This window comes from Tachypleus tridentatus, chromosome 1 (assembly GCF_004210375.1).
Source record: "Tachypleus tridentatus isolate NWPU-2018 chromosome 1, ASM421037v1, whole genome shotgun sequence".
In the NCBI taxonomy this organism is placed as follows: domain Eukaryota; kingdom Metazoa; phylum Arthropoda; class Merostomata; order Xiphosura; family Limulidae; genus Tachypleus; species Tachypleus tridentatus.
Genome location: NC_134825.1, coordinates 165,032,360 through 165,045,209, shown reverse-complemented (window position 1 = coordinate 165,045,209; position 12,850 = coordinate 165,032,360). Strand labels below are relative to the sequence as shown.

Genomic DNA, 12,850 nt, shown 5'->3' with positions numbered 1-12,850 from the left:
GTTCTTTTTACAATCCAGAACTTTCTGATGGTCCATGATTTTCATCAAAAATAGAGTTTGGCACTTTAAAAGAACGTTTTTGTTTAATAACAAAAAGCATGGAAATAGTATTTTATAATATAAATATAATACTAATATAGAGTAACATTGAATTAATAAAGTAGAGATGTTTTAATACAACAACAGCTACTAATATCAAGTATTATAAAATGTAAATATAATACTAATATACAGTAACATTGAATTAATAAAGTAGAGATGTTTTAATACAACAGCTACTAATATCAAGTATTATAAAATGTAAATATAATACTAATATAGAGTAACATTGAATTAATAAAGTAGAGATGTTTTAATACAACAACAGCTACTAATATCAAGTATTATAAAATGTAAATATAATACTAATATAGAGTAACATTGAATTAATAAAGTAGAGATGTTTTAATACAACAACAGCTACTAATATCAAGTATTATAAAATGTAAGTATAATACTAATATAGAGTAACATTGAATTAATAAAGTAGAGATGTTTTAATACAACAACAGCTACTAATATCAAGTATTATAAAATGTAAATATAATACTAATATACAGTAACATTGAATTAATAAAATACAGACGTTTTAATAAAACAAAAGCTAGTAATAGTTCAAAAATCTGGGGCCAGGTTTATCCAGTGGTAAGCGTGCCAATATATAAATTTAAGAGTTTGCACGTAGTTGCACCTACTTTGGGAACATTGGTGCGTTATAAGAGTGACAGTAATATTGCACAATTTTACTAGAGTAACCCAAAAGTCAGTGTTAGGCACGATTAACAATTAACTGACTACCTTTAGTTTATAACATCCAAATTAATAGAGACCCCTAACTCATGTAGCTAGCTTCTAACTGACTATTTCCCTCTAGTCCATAATATCACACAATCAACAGAAACCCCTAACTTATGTCGCTAACTTCTACAATATTAAAATTAATACAGACGATTAGCTTTATGTCGCTTTGACCGGGTCAGGCATGGCCAGGTTGTTAGGACGCTCGAAGGTTGGTGGCTCGATTCCTGTAACATCTGCAACAAGTCGTACCTCTGAAATGGTAAATAATGTATTTTTTCATAACAGGCTAGACTCTTAAAAATAAAAGTTAGTGGCGAAAGCGTTCAAACTTGCCAGGGAACTAAACTCAAAAAATTAAAAAAATTGATCTTTGTGTGTATAAAATGGACAAGTCACGTGTACAGAAACTGCTTCAACAAAATACCTGTTCACCAGCTGCATACCCCAAGCAGCTGGAGTATGAAATAAGCATTCCTACTGTTCCATACGAAGACTGCCTGCTAATACAGGGTGCTATCAAGCTGTTTAAACAGACTCTGAGAAGTTTTGTTTGTTTTTGAATTTCGTACAAAGCTACTCGAGGGCTATCTGTGCTAGCCGTCCCTAATTTATCAGTGTAAGACTAGAGGGAAGGCAGCTAGTCATCACCACCCACCGCCAACTCTTGGGATGCTCATTTACCAAAGAATAGTGGGATTGACCGTCATATTATAACGCCCCCACGGCTGAAAGGGCGAGCATGTTTGGCGCGACGGGGATGCGAACCACCGACCCTCAGATTACGAGTCGCACGCCTTAATGCGCTTGGCCATGCCGGGCTTCTGCGAATTAAACAAAATGAGTATATATATATAAATATGAATATATATATATATATATATATATATCAATAAAGTTTGAAGTTATAACTCTGTGACTTATAATGTAGATGTAGAATTAAAAAATACACAGAAAAATGTCAGTTTTCATGTTTTTATTTAATTTATTACAACCTTGAGGTTGTTGTGTGTGTTTTTCTCATAGCAAAGCCACATCGAACTATATGCTGAGTCCACAGAGGGGAATCGAACTCCTGATTTTAGCGTTGTAATTCTGTAAACTTGCCGCTGTAACGGCGAGGGAAGGTTGCTGTGTCATGGATGTCCAGTGGCTGAAAACTTTGCAAGCAAACAACTTAAAAAGAAACGTGGAGTTTACCGTTTATTGGGTGTTTATTAGTACTTACTATTGGTGTTCGGGTTGATGGTGTGACTTTTTTGTGACTTAGATGAATCGTTTTAGTGTAGAAAGACAAAATATTTTGATGCATTGGTTTGGTTTGGTTTGAATCTCGCGCAAAGCTACACGAGAGCTATCTGCGCTAGCCGTCCCTAATTCAGCAGTGTGAGACTAGAGGAAACGCAGCTTGTCATTACCACCCACCACGAGCTCTCGAGCTACTATTTCATCAATGAATAGTGGGATTGACCATAACTTTATAACACTCCTTCGGCTGAAAGGGCGAGCATGTTTGATGTGACGAGGATTCTAACCTGCACCCTTGGATTACGAGTCGAGTGCCTTAACCACCTGACCATGCCGGGCCTATTTTGATGTAACAGATGCGTTTTTTCCATTACTTTATTGTAATGCAATCAAAACACGGCGTAAAATTATTCCAAAATTCAATGCTTTAAAAAAAACATTTTTTTTAGTGACTATACATTCTAAGATGTTTTTATTTTATTGTTGTGTGTGTAGATTTCAATCTCGTAATATTTAAAATCGCTTAAGTTCTAAAATAAAAAGCGCGGTGAATTGAGTTTCATGTGGTACTTCCTGTGGAGAGAGAGGCCTTCTTACTGTTGAAAACATAAACATAAGCACGTAAAGTTTCCGTAAGGTTCATAAAGTAAAGTATCTTGGACACAAACATGAAAATGACTCTCTCTCTCTGGACTGAAACTGAAATACTTTACTCTGACTATAATGTGGCTGTTTGCTGTATTCACTCTAGTAATCCTGACCTCATTTTCCGTTCTTATCCATATTCGTGTCAATTCATAAGAGAAAATTGTTCATTTTACTTTTTTGTTTCTTTTTGAAATTCGCGCAAAACTGCACGAGGGTTATCTACGCTAGTCGTTCATAATTTAGCAGTGTAAGACTAGATGGAAGGCAGCTAGTCATCACCACCCACCGTCAACTCTTGGGCTATTCTTTTAGCAACGAATAGTGGGATTGACTGTCACAATGTAATGCCCTCACGGCTGAAAGGGCGAGCATGTTTGGTGTGACGGTAGCGAAAGGAACTGAACAAGTAAAACTTTTAATATATTAAAATATTCATAAGGATCACCTCAGGTTGTTGTTAATGTCTCTCATAGTAAATGGTCTAAGTAAAGTTTACACATAAAACTAACTAAAAGACTTATCGTTAGTTACGTTTGGGATGTTTGGAAGTGACATTAAAATAAATATGTTTATGATTTTTGCGTTTAAACTCGCAATATAGATATTTATAGCACATCGGTACCTTCATAAATTGTACAAGAAATAGTATACTTATATATCGAAAATGTCAACTGTTGTTTGAATATACTTCTTGCAAAATTAATTTGTACTTTTATTAACTGCAAGTTATTAGACACAATATTATCTACACAAGAACTTAGGTCAGTTCAGTAGATATAATGGACTCAAACTATTTAACACGTCCAACTCTTTCATTTACTCAATGTTTCATAATGCATGTTAACATGAGAGAATCATCAATAGCCGCGGCACTTGAAATTCTTTCAGGCAGAATTAAAGTAAATTAATTTACGAGACTCTTTTTTAGGGAGCCGATTTGAGTTTGTTTTTCTAACTACAGACTTTTAACTCAAACTTCGTCATCTATTGGCCCATTTTAGATCTAGTTACAGTTTTGGATTTAGAAGCTCAGTCCCAATTGGCTGATACACTTGACTGCACTTAAGATCTTCTAGCTGTATTTAATCTAATACTGCGTAAGATATTTTCAATTTGAGGGTAGATTTGTAGAGGTCCTGATGAGTAATAAAATCGATTCGGATATACGCGCGCCTCATGTTTGGTATTGCTGAAACACAAAACTGTAGCTAATAAAAAGAAAAACAAAGGTCTCATAGATTGATTTATTCTAATTCTGCTTAAAAGAATTTCAAGTGCCGCGACTATTGAAGATTCCCTCTGGTTTTCTTCGTTATTAGTTATATTTCTATGCGCCAGCAATACCAACAGTGGGAGAGCTGAAACCAGAATCGATTTTATTACTCATCAGGATCTCTACCCACCTACCCTTCAAACTGAAATTCTTTTAAGCAGAAGTAGAGCAAATTAATCTACGAGACGTTTGACGTGGCCAAATACACCAGTCAAAAGGGGTGACCTCTTGAGTGCCAAAGTGTAATTAGATCTTAAATCGATCAAGAGATGACGGAGCTACGAGCTAAAAATTTCTAATTGAAAAACAAACAAAACAAACCCGGAGCTATTCTAAGAGCCGATATGCCGCAGCTGAAAGAGAGTAGGAACAAATAAAGAACAGTAAGAAGTACTACTGTAATAAACTGTAGAAGAAACCCTATATAATATTTGTTACAACAAAACTGGTGACCGCTCAATTTGCTTTTTACAACAAAGCACGTTTAGTCTGCACACAAAGTAGTATCTATGTGTTTTGTTTTTGAATTTCGTGCAAAGCTACACAATGGCTAGTGTACATAGTCGTCCCTAATTTAATAGTGAAAGACAAGAGGGAAGACAGCTAGTCTTCACAACCAACCGCCAACTCTTGGGTTACTCTTTTACGGACAAATAGTGGGATTGATTGCCACATTATAACGCCCCATGACCGAAAGAGCGATCATTTTCGGCAATCCGAACCTGCAACCCTCAGATTACGAGTGGATCGCTCTAACCACCTACCTGGCCTTGCTGGGCCTCCGTTGTATCCGAATAAAAGCTTAAAACTAAAACGGTTTTAGTGGTAATAGTAAAAACAACCTAGCGATAACCTTTAATAGTGAAATCGGAAGTATACTAAAGAGATGTTTACACACATTGGTTGTTTAGTGCTTCTTGTTAGTATACTTCCGATTTGGTGGTGGACAACTTTGTAAGACATGTAACGGGCTTAATATTATATATTTATTTTAATATCTATGTGGTTTCAGTTTGATATATATTAAGAAATTAATGTAACATATATTGTTAAATGTCTATTGCGAAAGCCCTGCCTGTTCTCTAAATTTGTTGAAGATTCTGGAGAGTAAGAATCAACAATGTATGATATGTATATGTATGTAAAATACTATAGATTCACAGCATTATTGACAGCTGAGTTTTCAAGAGTCTCGCTTAATGAGCATAAAAGGTAGTCACACAACACTTGGAAAGACATATAATATTTCTGGTTCGCTACAGTCAACATACTATAAACCTTGGAAGTTATAATTGTGGTAAACGCTTATTAATCGGAAAACTACTGAAATTTCACCAGGAACGTTTATAGATTACGAACATTACAGACCGTTTAACTTCAGTGAATTAACTTCAAACGTTAGTATTTTTACGAGGACAGTAGGTATTTTGTCGGATATAAAGTGTGAAACAGCTGGTTAGCTTTCCCGTCTCGAGTTGTGTGCATGTGCATCAACATAGAATTAATTCATTCTCCGTGAACCGTCAATAAAAAATTCAGTTTCAGTATTGTTTGTAAGTTTGTAAAACTGTTTTATATAAATCATTATTTGTGATTCACATTATTATAAAATGTATTATTATTTTTGTTTAAAATCATATTTGTGTTAATAATGAAAATTTTATATATCACTCTTGTTGGTAAACATAATAAATTAGATACATATTGACATTCAATTAACTTCTAAGTTACTTCAGGTTATCTGGAATCATAACACCTAACGTCAGCATCTCGTATAATTCCAGGAGTATTTTATGAGCTTCAGATAAGGTATTCTTTCAGCGTAATCTTGTTATAACTTCCACAATTTCTTGTTGAAAGTAATTCATCACAGTATAACATCAGATGTGCATAAGTGCAGAGTCTGGTATCAGGTGCAGTACAACTGGGTCCAACACTGTGTCAACATATCCCAATAACAAGTTCGTCCCTTGGAAACACAATAACATATTTCTGTTCGGTTATACTGATTTTTCGTCACAGCATACTCAAAATTCACTGAAAACGTCTTATTGAATAATGCTGTGCTGAGAATATTGCTTCTGACTTTGAAGCATGAATCTTCTTGTTTGTTCAGACATTAAATTTTATCCTATCTTGAAAAAGCACCACAGCCGCAAAAGAAGTTGTCTTGTAATTCTAAAAGAGCTCCAGAAGAGCAGAAGTGGACCTTCTGAACCACAATCAGACTTATGAAGTCTGTTTCTTGACTTAATGATTAGCGTAAGGCCACGTATGGCCAGGTGGGTGGGTTAGGAAGTTCGACTCGTAATCTGAGGATCGCGGGTTTGAATCCCTTCGCACCAAACATGCTCACCAATCGCCCTTTCAGCCGTGGAGACATTATAATGTGACGGTCAATCCCACTATTCGTTGGTAAAAGAGTAGCCAAAGAGTTGGCGGTGGGTGGTGATGACTAGCTGCCTTCCCTCTAGTCTTACACTCATAAATTAGGTACAGCTAGAACAGAGAGCTCTCGTGTGACTTTGCGCGAAATTCATAAAACAAACAATCAAACTATTAACGCATGTGCATTTAGTAAGCTTTCAAATCTTATTTCGAATTAATTATGCAACGTTAAGCATTCGTTAAATGTTTAAGTTACAACTAGTGCAGAATAATAAAAAAAATGCTTTTGTATTTGTGCACTGACGTAACCACAAAATCTAGAAGTTAAAATTAAAAGCTGTGACAATTCCCTTTGTAATTTTTGTAACAATGTATTTATTTAGGGCTAGTTAGTACCAAGTTAGTAGATCTCAGATATTTATAAGTTTATCACAGGGAGACCATCCAGTGTTCCAAACGTACTATCATATAGAATGAGATACATACAGCTGTGAAATTTTCATCAGTTGAGATATGTTATCCATCCATGTTACCAGCGTTTCCTAACATTGTTAAAAGATGACAGATTGATGGTTACTTTACTAATGCTCAACACGTGAAGTTTTGAAAATAGAATTTGACTGACCAGTGACGAAGAGGAGCAAATTGGAAATGTTATTTTCGTTTAATCATTTCATACCGACACCTCTTGTTATTAGGTCAGTTACAACTCCATATATTTTCTTGTTTTATAAAGTGAGCCATTTAGGAACACACACCCTTTACAACTGCGTGTGTGTGTTGTTAAATTGAAATAAAACAATGGAAGAACTGGACACTATTTTAAAAGACACGGCATGGCCAGGTGGGTTAAGGCTTTCGACTCGTAATTTGAGAGTCGCAGGTTCGAATCCTTGTCACACCAAACATGCTCGCCCTTGCAGCAGTGTGGTCGTTATAATGTTACGGTCAATCCCACTATTCGTTGGTGAAAGATTAGCCCAAGAGTTGGTGGTGGGTGGGTGATGACTAACTGCCTTCCCTCTCGTCTGTCACTGCTAAATTAGGAACGGATAGATCAGATAGCCCTCGTGTAGCTTTGCGTGAAATTAAAAAAAAACTATTTTAAAAAATACATTGATTTAATCTTTTTGGTCTTCTCAACATGATGCACTCCAAGGATAATTTAAATGAATTATACCTTGTTATTATGTAACCAACCACCTCAGAGTAATAGCTTATAATAAAATACGCATTATTTTCAGTAACCGAAATAATCAAACTATCAGATAAACAGTCACCACAACTTGTTTTTACTGAGTACAAAAATATTTTAAGACATATTCCAATGGAAATAGATATTTTTTGAAAATTAAAACGAATTTATATCAACAAGTCGTGACCTAATGTAGTAAATAAATATCTTGCCACATGCTTTGTAAAGAGATTGTGTGTTTCTTTACAATTTCGCGCACAACTAGCTACACGAGGGCTATCTGCGCGGGCCCTTCAAAGTTAAAAGTGTAAAACAAGATGGAAAGCAATTAGTCATCACCTCTTACCGCCAGTTCTTTTACCAACAATTGACCGTAGCATTGAAAGGGCGAGTATGTTTGGTGTGACGAAAATTCGAACCTGTGACCCTAAGATTGCGGATCGAGCGCCATTACCACATGGCTATGTTGGGCTCGTTAGTGAACGATATAGCTTGTGAATTATTTATTGGTACTTGACACTTTATATTGTTGTTGATATATACTATAGATAAATGATTTTGGAAAGTTGTGTTGTTTTAAAGTTAAGTGAGGCCCGGCATGGCCAAGTGCGTTAAGGCGTTCGACTCGTAATCCGAGGGTCGCGGGTTTGAATCCCGATCGCACCATACATGCTCGCCCTTTCAGCCGTGGGGGCGTAATAATGTGACGGTCAATCCCATTATTCGTTGATAAAAAGAGTAGCCCTAGAGTTGGCGGTTGGTGGTGATGACTAGCTCCCTTGCCTCTAGTCTTACACTTCTAAATTAGGGACGGCTGGCACAGATAGCCCTCGAGTAGCCTTGTGCGAAATTCAAAACAAACAAATTTAAGTGTTTTTTTTCTGGTTCTTTTTCCTGATTTTATTATTTGAAATATTAATTAATATTGATACATTTTTACATTAACATTACTATTAAATCCTGACCAGGTACGTGTTTATTAAGTGTTTTTTGGTAAGTCCTAACTTTAATTTCAAGTTTTGTTACAATTCAATAAATTGTTTTATTGTTGAACCCTATATGTAGCGGCGTGTTAATAATAGATTTTTACAAAGTTTCTTTTTAAAACATTTTGAGGATAAATGCGCAAGGTTGCACAGAGTCATTTACAATTTAAGTGAGCAATAAGTTATTGAACAAAGTTACAGATTCTCTGAAAGGCATGCTTTGATCTCAAATACGCTTTTGAAGTTTTGTCAAGGTGAAAACTTTTTGTAGCGGTTCCACAGTACGTCACCTGGTGGCTAGAATCGTATAAAACGTTTAACTGAGCTACGGATATCATTTCTGCATTTACTTTGAGACAATGTGTGATGGGACACCTTGTGTTTTACACAAAACATGTTGCTGCACGTGCGACCTCTATCGACACAGACGACATGTATGTGGTTCTTGATAAATATGTGACCACCTGACAGTACACTATCACCAGTACTAATGTTAAGACTGAAGGAGATTATTACATCACTTTCCAAGCTTGCCACCCTATAACGCCCATACAGCAGGTGTAAAAAGACTCTAAACACCACCTCACTACCCATAGGTTTGCTTATATTTATTGAAATGTTTGTAGACTGGTTGTACAAGACCCCAGAAATGATTGATAACAGCTATAAGTATCACAAACAACTTATACAAGATCATTCACAAAACTCTTTCGTTTGTAAAGACGAGCAAACCAAAAGAACACAAGCTGGTTCTCAGACAAGCTGGTCAGAGAAAGACAAATTACAGATAACTCTATGAAAAAATTCCTAGCACGTGAGAGATGGAAGTTTATTGCAACGTTTGACGAGCTTTGAATGCATGTATTCCAAAACTACAACGAGAAAACAAGAAAGAGAGAGAACAATTTCTCTATGGGCCACAGGATAAGAATTTTCCAACATGAAACTCAGGACGTGAAGAAGGTATCGCTGGTTTGATAGTTGACGAAATTTGTATGTGATGTAAAGTTTAAATATCAGAAAACACACGTTCAGATCGAAGTCCGGCATGGCCAGGTAATTAATGTGCTCGACTCGTAACTAAGGGTTGCGGGTTCGGATCCACCGTCAAACCGAAAAAGATCGCTCTTTCGGTCATGGGGGCATTATAATGTAACGGTCAATCCCTCTGTTCGTTGGTAAAAAGTAGCTAATGAGTTGGCGGTGGGTGGTGATGACTAGCTGCCTTCCTTCTAGTCTTACGCTGTTAAATTAGCAGATAGCCCTCGTGTAGCTTAAAATTGCGCGAAATTCAAAACAAACAAACAGTCACACGAGACCCGACATGGCCAGATGGTTAAGGCACTCGAATCGCGGGTTCGAATCCCTGTCACACCAAAACATGCTCGCCCTTTCAGCCACGGAGGCTTTATAAAGTGACGGTCGATCTCACTATTCGATGTTAAAAAAATAGCCCAAAAGTTGGCGGTGGATGGTGATGACTAGCCTTCCCTGTTGCCTTACACTGCTAAATTAGTGACAGCTAACACACATATTCCTCGTGTAGCTTTGCGCGAAATTAAAATAAAACAAAACGCACAAAAACAGTTACACTCAGATGAACTGAAGCTGTTAATCTTGGAGAGAACGATTTAAATCAATTGTTAGCAATCAAAGTCCCGCATTGTACGACCACGTGGGAACAATATTCCATACACGACACATTTGTAAAGATATGTAGTCTACAAGTTACTCGTTTTTCTTGTAGACGTATTTTAATTAGGAACTTTTTGTGCTTAAATATGTTTAAGCGTAAAGGTGGTATTTTCACCTCGCTGGTTGCATTACCGTTCGTGCAAATAAACATAAAACGATCATTTCATTATTTATGTGTACTTTCTCGAACAAAGATAGCTATAGTGTGTCGTGTGCCAAAGATTTAAATTATTATTCAGGAAAGGAAGCTATTACCTAATCCTAAAAAAAAAACAATCAATGATTGATATTTTATGTTCTTCGAAGCAGAGATAATTGAACATACTCTTAAAACAGCTTTCACTAAAATATTAGTATAATTAAAGATGTATTTTAGAACTGGAATTTCATGCTTTGGGCAGACACGAGCAAAGCCTTGAATATGTACACTAGAGGATGTGAATGCAGTTTATAAGCAGCTAATACTTTCAAAGCATCATGAAGCTACAAAATGTATTTAAAACTATGTTTCACCGAGATTGTTTGAATTTCGCGCAAAGCTACACGAGGGCTATCTGCGCTAGTAGTCCCTAATTTTACAGTGTAAGACTAAAGGGAAGGCAGCTTGTCATCATCACCCACCGTCAACTCTTGGGCTACTCTTTTACCAACAAATAGTGGGATTGACCGTAACATTATAACGCCACCACGGCTGAAAGGGCGAGCATGTTTGGGGTGATGGAGGATTTGAACCCCCGACCCTTGGATTACGAGTCGAGTGCCTTATCCACTTGGCCATGCTGTGCCCGTCGAGATTGACTAGTAACATTAGCTAAACAAATAAATTAGAAATGCAAAATACGAATAAATAATGTAATCTTATGAGCGATCATCTGGAGTTACCCCTCAAGGACTGACATTAGCAACTAACTGGAGTAGTCGTCCCATGGATTGACATTAACAACTAATTGGAGTACTCGTCCAATGGATTGACATTAATAACTAATTGGAGTACTCGTCCTATGGATTGACATTGGCAACTAACTAGAGTACTCGTCCTATGAGCTGACATTAGCAACTAACTAGAGTACTCGTCCTATGAGCTGACATTAGCAACTAACTAGAGTACTCGTCTATGAGCTGAGATTAGCAACTAATTGGAGTACTCGTCCTATGAGCTGACATTAGCAACTAACTAGAGTACTCGTCCTATGAGCTGACATTAGCAACTAACTAGAGTACTCGTCCTATGAGCTGACATTAGTAACTATCTCTAGCATTCGTCCCATGGACTGACATTATGTAAATTCATAATTAAAAAAAGATATGTTGAAAAACGAACCCTTGAGCCCCTTATATGTAACTTTAAAAAAACGCAAAAACTTTCATAAAACTGCAAAACACAAAATGTGAAACCTCAAGTCTGTATGTATCACCCTCCACCTCCCAAAAACCAAAACCACCATATCAAATTTGGTGAGCATCCATCTACAGAGGGCGAAGTAGTGATAAAAAATGCCAATAAAAAGCGTAAACCTCCAAACTAAAAAATTGTATGTACTCCTAATTTCATGGACATACAACAGACACTATTATTATATTTATATAGATTTAATTACAACTAGGTCGAATTTATCCTATACTTCTCTGTTAACATTCTATTATGTTGTATGATACATCTCCATTTTAACTGTATTGTTTGTATTATAGGACTGATGTTAGCTATCCCTGCACTTACTTTTAACTGTATTGTTTGTATTATAGGACTGATGTTAGCCATCCCTACACTTACTTCTAACTGTATTGTTTGTATTATAGGACTGATGTTAGCCATCCCTACACTTACTTCTAACTGTATTGTTTGTATTATAGGACTGATGTTAGCCATCCCTACACTTACTTCTAACTGTATTGTTTGTATTATAGGACTGATGTTAGCCATCCCTGCACTTACTTCTAACTGTATTGTTTGTATTATAGGACTGATGTTAGCCATCCCTACACTTACTTCTAACTGTATTGTTTGTATTATGGGACTGATGTTAGCCATCCCTACACTTACTTCTAACTGTATTGTTTGTATTATAGGACTGATGTTAGCCATCCCTGCACTTACTTCTAACTGTATTGTTTGTATTATAGGACTGATGTTAGCCATCCCTACACTTACTTCTAACTGTATTGTTTGTATTATAGGACTGATGTTAGCCATCCCTACACTTACTTCTAACTGTATTGTTTGTATTATGGGACTGATGTTAGCCATCCCTGCACTTACTTCTAACTGTATTGTTTGTATTATAGGACTGATGTTAGCCATCCCTACACTTACTTCTAACTGTATTGTTTGTATTATGGGACTGATGTTAGCCATCCCTGCACTTACTTCTAACTGTATTGTTTGTATTATAGGACTGATGTTAGCCATCCCTACACTTACTTCTAACTGTATTGTTTGTATTATAGGACTGATGTTAGCCATCCCTACACTTACTTCTAACTGTATTGTTTGTATTATAGGACTGATGTTAGCCATCCCTGCACTTACTTCTAACTGTATTGTTTGTATTATAGGACTGATGTTAGCCATCCCTACACTTA

At 36.3% G+C, this 12,850-nt stretch overlaps 1 long non-coding RNA gene across 1 annotated transcript in view; it reads right to left on the bottom strand.

Annotated features, from left to right (window-relative positions):
- Positions 1-648: 648 nt before the first annotated feature.
- LOC143229694 (uncharacterized) overlaps positions 649-12,850 on the bottom strand; it is a 108,832-nt gene continuing 96,630 nt past the window's right edge. Inside the window, exon 3 of the long non-coding RNA XR_013016005.1 lies at positions 649-1,091. This is a non-coding gene — a long non-coding RNA (uncharacterized LOC143229694). The remainder of the gene's footprint in view (positions 1,092-12,850) is intronic.